Source organism: Neopelma chrysocephalum, unplaced genomic scaffold (genome assembly GCF_003984885.1).
Source record: "Neopelma chrysocephalum unplaced genomic scaffold, ASM398488v2 Primary Assembly neopelma1_117, whole genome shotgun sequence".
Classification (NCBI taxonomy): domain Eukaryota; kingdom Metazoa; phylum Chordata; class Aves; order Passeriformes; family Pipridae; genus Neopelma; species Neopelma chrysocephalum.
In genome coordinates this window covers 1,952,223-1,958,960 of record NW_020897779.1, presented here as the reverse complement: position 1 = coordinate 1,958,960, position 6,738 = coordinate 1,952,223, and positions in this window count along the sequence as shown.

Here is a 6,738-nt window from a genome sequence, read left to right as displayed (position 1 = left end):
GGGCCCGGGGCTCCTCGGGGCCGCGGGAGGCTTGTCGCCCTGCCGAGGCTGGGCACTTGCACCCTTCTGGTTAAACACTCTGACCTGGGGTGCTAAAGACGGGCCTTTGTTTCATCAACGCCCCTACTGGGGAGACGGTGCCTGAGTGTGCTCGGCCGTGCCCGGCTGTGCCCGTGGCTCCCGATGCCTTTCGGGAGGGGCTGTTGGCTGGAGCTTCCTGCCGGCGTTCGCTTGCATTTCCAGTGCGGTCGCAGCTCTAAAACGAAAGAAAGGAGGTTTCTTCTGAGTGCAAGAAAGATTTTTGGTTTTACTGTGTGAAGTAAAACACTTCTGCACTTTCTTCGCCCAGAAAACCCGAATTGCATAAGACAAGCATCTGGAGAAAGACGCTCTTCAGTTGTTTGGTTTCTTCTCATTGTTCAGTGTGTGGCTCTAAAGCCCCGTGTTTGGCACTTTTTCATGCTCCGAAGACAGAATTATTCCTCTCCCTGGGGGCTTTTCCCTGGCACCTCCTCACTGGAGTGTATGAGTGCTTCATAGACAAAGTTATATTTCCAGTGTGAGAACAACAGATGGCTGTCATGAATGATACTGATCCACCATGTTCAGAGGTGATCCAGGCCTCAACTAGAAGACTTCAGCCTTTCAGGGCACTTTCACCCCATAACACTTAAAAGCAAACTTCTCCCTGGCTTCTGTGGAGCAGACAGATGCTCAGCCATGCATCAGAGAACCTGTCAGCACTCACTATCTGCTGCCTTGCCACTCAAATGAGCATAGCAGAGGTGCACAAGAGTGACTCTTAGGAATGTATCAAACAAAAGGATGTCTGGTGGGGAGGGGGGATATACCACGAGGTCTCTAAAACCCTGATAGAAGTCAGGGAACTGTTTCCCACAGCCAGTGGATAACAAGCTTAAACCAAGTAGAAGAAGGTTGGACCATGTGGGACTAAGTTGTGGAAGTCATTGCCCTCGTACTCCAGAAATTTAACCTATCGATGAATTCAGAAAGGAACTGTACAGATTCCTGGAGTGCCCTTGATGTCTGGATGCTGTTTTTGTAGGTGTAGGCTTATTCCTGACTCCTTCCTGTGCTTTTTTTCTCCAAGCATCTGCCACAGCTCACTGCCAGGCAGTATGGTGGGGCACAAGGAATCTCAACCTCAGCAGGTGCCTGAGTTTTTTCCATGGTAGGTCAGGTGTTCCTGCTCTTCTCCCTTCCTCCCAATGGCTGGGCCTTGCTGAAGGGCTCGCCTTCCCTGCCATGGCCCTGCTCTTCTGTTTTGGGGGGTTACTCCCTTTCCATGCTTAGGGTGAGCTCGTTCAGGGAGGGAACCTTTTCCAAACCCAGCCACGGACCAGATGGTCTGGTTTAAAACCCTGCAGTAGCAACAGTATGGAAAAGCCCATTTTCCTTTTTCTGAGACACTTTTCCAGCTGGGTTGGGTAAGCCCACCAGAGGCACACTGCAGAGGCACGGAAGTGGGGGTGGTGGAGGAGAGAGGGCAGGAGTGCCCAGTGGTGACACCAACTGTTTTAGGTGGTGGTTGGGAGGAGTACAAGAGAGAAGATATCAGAGTTACCCCAATGAACACAAGCTTGGTGACCCTCAGCCTGTTGCAGAGATATCTCGTAGGGCTGACGGGGCATGTGTGACTGGCAAAGCCTAAAGGGAGACTCTGAAAAGCTGAAGGCCATTTTTCCCCTGGGCAAAGAGCTCAGATCTATATAGTGGTCTTGGATAACATATCTTCAGTCCATCCTTAGGGGGTATTTTTTCCTGAATTTCAAAGAAAATTAAGCTTGTGCAGCCTTTGTGCCTCATCCACCCCCTCCCTTGCCTCTGTGCTCTTACACAGGCATTTGGCACCCTCCTTGATAAGGCTGCATTGCAGGCCCCATCTCATTAAGACTTCCTTGTTTATTTCTCCATTCCAACCATTTTGATGATGTGGAGGAGTTCAGGCTGAGCTTTGTGTAATGGGTGGTTATGCTGAGCAGTGTAATATCCCTTGAAGGGAAGGGGTGGCAGTGTCAGCTCAACCCTATTAGCCACCAGAGAATCCAGAAAACAGTTTGCTCAGTTGTGGCTTGCCTTAGCGACAAAAAAAAAGGAAAAAGCCTAAGGAAAAGCCCGCAAGATATTGCAGAGGAGGAGGACAATGTTTGAACAGAGCCTATTTCCAGGTTCATGTCCTGAACCACAGCCCCCTCCTGCTCCATTTCTCCCATGGAATATGAGGAACCACTCTCACTCATCAAACTGCAAACAAAAATAATCTTAAAGATATGTTTTCTCAAAGCTTTTAGGGTTTTCCCCCAGGGTTCTGGCGAGCTAGCTATCCTTCCCTCTTTGCAGAGGCAGCTCTCCCTCCCTCCTGCGTGGGCATGTACAGGAAGGCATGTGTGCTCACACAGGAGACTTTGCACTCACCTGGAGCACTCCACCAGGACACAGTGGTTCAGCTACCCTAGTGGCAAAGAAGACAAAAAAAACTAAACCCAAATTCAACCTAAACCAAGTTTCCATTTTCTCTGTGAAGCCACATGTGGCGGACGAGTGCAGGTATGCATGCAGGTGCCTGCACAACAGTCTGCAAGGTCTCCAGATAGATACAAAGCTCAGCACTCAGGACAGTCTACCAAAGAGAGGAGCACACTGTGCCTGCTCTTATTAGCATTGATTTTCTCCCTATGGCAGCGCTAATAATAGCAGCAAAAATATAGAATTGCTATGATGTAGAGACACTTTTATCTCACTGTGATGCCTTTTTCACTTTGAGAAAAAGAATTATTCCTGTCCCCCCACAACAGTGACAGATCTGGTTATGACAGTGTAGGCATCTGTCGTCCAGGTGCAGCTGCTCTGGCCCTGCAGTAAATGTTTCTATTGGATTTGCTGGGAGGGTTGTGTTATTGGTATTGAAAAGTGCATTATGCAGAGGAAAAACTGTAACGTGGTAATTTTTGTGTCCCTCCTCTGTAATTCGGAGGCATGGTCACTGGGGACTTCTCTGTGCACAGAAACTAAAAAAATAGTTTAAATTAATGAAATGTATGTATTAAAAATGCCTTATTGTGACCAGGTTAGCCTCCTCTCCAGGCAAGTGGAGGTATGGCTGGCTTGGGCAAGTTTTATTTTCTGTTGGGCATGAATGAAGTGAAAGCCATCCAAACTCATCCCCTCAGCGCTTATATGGAAGCTCCACCAGCCTCTGATGTGCTCTCACCAGCAATCTGGATGAATTTTGTTGCTCCTCCCATGCAGACAAGCCCCAGGGCTCTGATAGTTCTTCCCAGGGAGCTAGAGGGAAGCAAGTATGATTGTCCTGAGGTTTTAATGATGGAGGATTGCACGATTACGAGCAAGATTACGAGGAAGGAAGCATTAAAACTTTCCTTCCATTTGCAGAGCAGTCTGAAAAACAGTTACTTTTGATTTTAAATTCCCTGTGCACTTCCTCCTACCAGTGGTGAGGGCAGAAACCTGAGGCAGCCACTCCTGGAGTCTTGCTGATTTTATAATCGGTCATGTTAGTTACATGTTAGCCAGCTAGCCCTGGGGACACCAGTGGGTCGCCTCCAGGTAAATAAACTAAGGTGTGGGCTCGGCCACCACTGCTGCCACCTCATATTGCCCTGGCCGCAGGGTGGCAAGGGGTCCCCCATGGCCCCAGACACCCCGCACCACCAGGATGGGGGAAGGGGGAGAGCAGTTTGGATGGTGCCTCCCTACCACATCTCTCCCCGCTTTACCCATGGCACGGCTTGTCTGTGCCCTTCATTTTGGGACACTGTGGAGGGTACCCAACTCAGGGAATGCACCCTGGCTCCCTCCTGCGTGTGCTTCCCCTGAGAGAGGAGGGGCAGTTGAAATGCAGGTGGAGGACAAAGTCTATCTGCTCAGCAGCAGAGAGAGGATGTAAACCCAGCACTTTATAATTATATTGGTGGCAATTGCACAGACCCTTGCCCGTGGATGGCGGGAGGCAGGTGTTTTAGCAGTGCCATTGGGAATTGAGGGCAGAGATGCTTACAGGCGTGGGGTTGGGGTTTTTTTTCCTGGAAATCATTGTAAAAGGCACTGGGAGATAAAAACCCTTATAGAACCCCATAGCATTGGCAGAGTAATTCTGCAGTCACCCTCAGCTTGCATGGCAAAGGTAACCCTGCCTCAGCACTAGGGCCACTGTGAGGCAGGGAGGTGTGGGAGTCTCTGGCCCCAAAGCAAGGTGAGCCCTGTGGGGTGCTGCATCCCCCAGCTCATACCCTCCCAGGGCTCCCCCAGGAGAAAGAAGGCTTCTTGGGCTGCAGTGGTGCTCCTGTGCAGGGAGCAGGGAGAGGAGGGCTAAAGTCAGGCTTTGGCCTCATCTAGGTGTTCGTGGAGGGGGCAAGAGACATCCATAGGTGCTGCAGCCAGCACTATGTCCCTCCAGCTGTCAAACCACAGCTGTAGGGAAAGGAGCCCAGCTGGAAGCAGCACCACTGAGCTCCCTGGGCGATTTCATAGGCAGTGGGTGTATATCCTGGTGCTTAACTCATCCTGGGCTTGTTGGAGCAGATGCTCTGCTGTAGCATAGGCAGGACAGGCAAGGACTCTCCAGCAGCACCACTGGATCCTTGCAAGGAGCCAGCCCTCCACATGCACACGTGGCACCAAGACAAGGAGCAGGAAAGGTCCATCTCTAACACAGCAGTATTAAAGACTCTCCCAACAGGGGTTGGGACATCCTGTCCTGTCCCCTGGCCCTGCCTAGAGCAGTTTTGTGCTCAGGCTGGCATCAGCACTGCCAGTAGCCAAGGCTGTCCTGGTGATTCTCCTTGATGGAGAGGAGCTGAGGGGAGCCCAGAGGAACCTCATCTTCTCTCTCTACTGTTGCCATAACCCCCAGGGAGTTGCACTGCTTGGCCAGGGGTGGCAGCGATAGGACCATCCTGAGCACCCAACTGGTGAGATTCTTTCCTCCAGCTCATAACTGACCCTCTCTGCCCTGGTCACTGCTCCCTCACTCTGTTAATCTTTCTGTTCTCCCTCAAAAGCACCTGTCAAAAATCTCTCCTGGAGATTTTTGAAATGGTAAAGAAATGCTCCAACTCCATATGCATACAATGGGGTTTATGGCAGCCATCATCTGGCAGGAATGAGGAAGCCTTGGGGGCCCCAGAGGTGCCATTTGTCCTTAGGGAGGGGACAGGGGATTTTCTACCACCTAGGCTGGAGCTTGGAGGGGGATGGCAGTGTTGGCAGGGCTTGTGGAAGGGGGGAAGCGCAGCCCCCTGCAGCCCCCCAAGGTGTTGCGGCATCTTATCAGCCCATGCCAGCTGTGGGAACCTGGGGTTTTAAAGGTGATTCAAAAGCACACTCATTATTTTTAGGAACCTGGAAAGGGACTGACTGGGTCAGACCCCAGTTGTGGCTCATTCAGCTTTTTTTTCACTAGCGCCAGCCAACACCCACCTTTCTATGAAGAGCTTTCCCTAGTGAACCAGGTGACTGCCAGCTCCCTAACCCCTGATAAATCCCAGTCAGATAATAAGACAGGCTGCTGACCCAGCAGCCAGGCTTTGCATGCCTTGCTTGAACTCTCAGCCTCAGAGCACATCCTGGTGTGCAGTGCATCCCAAAACCAGTGCATCCTGATGGCGGTGCATCCTGATGTGACGTGCATCTCAGCATCAGGACATCCCAACAGCAGCACATCCCAAGGTGCAGTGCATCCTAACAGCAGTGCGTGCCAACAGCAGCGCATCCTGACGTGTGTCAAGTGTATCTTGACAGCAGTGCATCCTGACAACAGCACATCCCGATGTGCAGTGCATGCCAGTATTAGGGAAAATGTCTTTTCTGGGGCAATGCCTCCCATCTGCATGGGTCACCCTGCTGGGCAGCAAAATGGTAGCATGGAGATATGGTGATGATGAGTTGAACATAAGGAGGGAAATCATCTCTCTCAAGGATAAAGCCAGGGAGTGGATGTCGGCAGACAACCTGTGGTAGCCTTTCCACTGCATTTGAGCAGTAGCTGTGGCCCCCTCTGGAGATGGAATTGGGCTCAGATGGGGAAGCTGCTCATCTGGTTGAACCCACCTGGCTGAATCTTTCTGTGACCTGCCAGAGAGAATCCAAAATCCAAATCACTGGACAAAAAGAGCGAGAAGCTGCTGCCCCATTTCTTCGCTGTTAACAGAGCTGTTGAGTTTGGTGCATAGAGAGATGTCTTTTGTGAAAATATCAGAGAAACCCTGGGGTTTGAGGGCCACCAGCAGCAGCAACTGGTTAATTGAAGACCTGGCGGGGCTCTGACTTACATGAATGCAGCTTTGGGAAGTTAGAGCCCGTGTGGATTTGTTGGTGTCTAGTAAAAGCGGTGTATTTTTAAGTACAACAGGAACATTCAGAGGGAGTAGCTTTCTGTCCTCTATTTAGCTACCAATTTGAAGGGAACTCTTGGAATTTCGCTACCTTTGCAACCTTTGCTGCTCTATTAGGCTTGGTAGGAACACATTGAAGTTCTCAGGGAGGAAACCAGGCAGTGAGATTGAAGGGATCCAAGCAACCAAAAAAAGTTAGACAGTGCAGTTAAAGCTGGTAAGGGACTTCAGAGACCTCCAGAGACAGATGCTTACTCAGTCAAGTTTCTATGTCAGAGTCTGAGAGCTCAGGGCTCTGCTGACCACCTTGTGAGAGCGGACATCTCTCCAAAGGGGTCATGATCCTCACAGAGTTGTGCTGGAC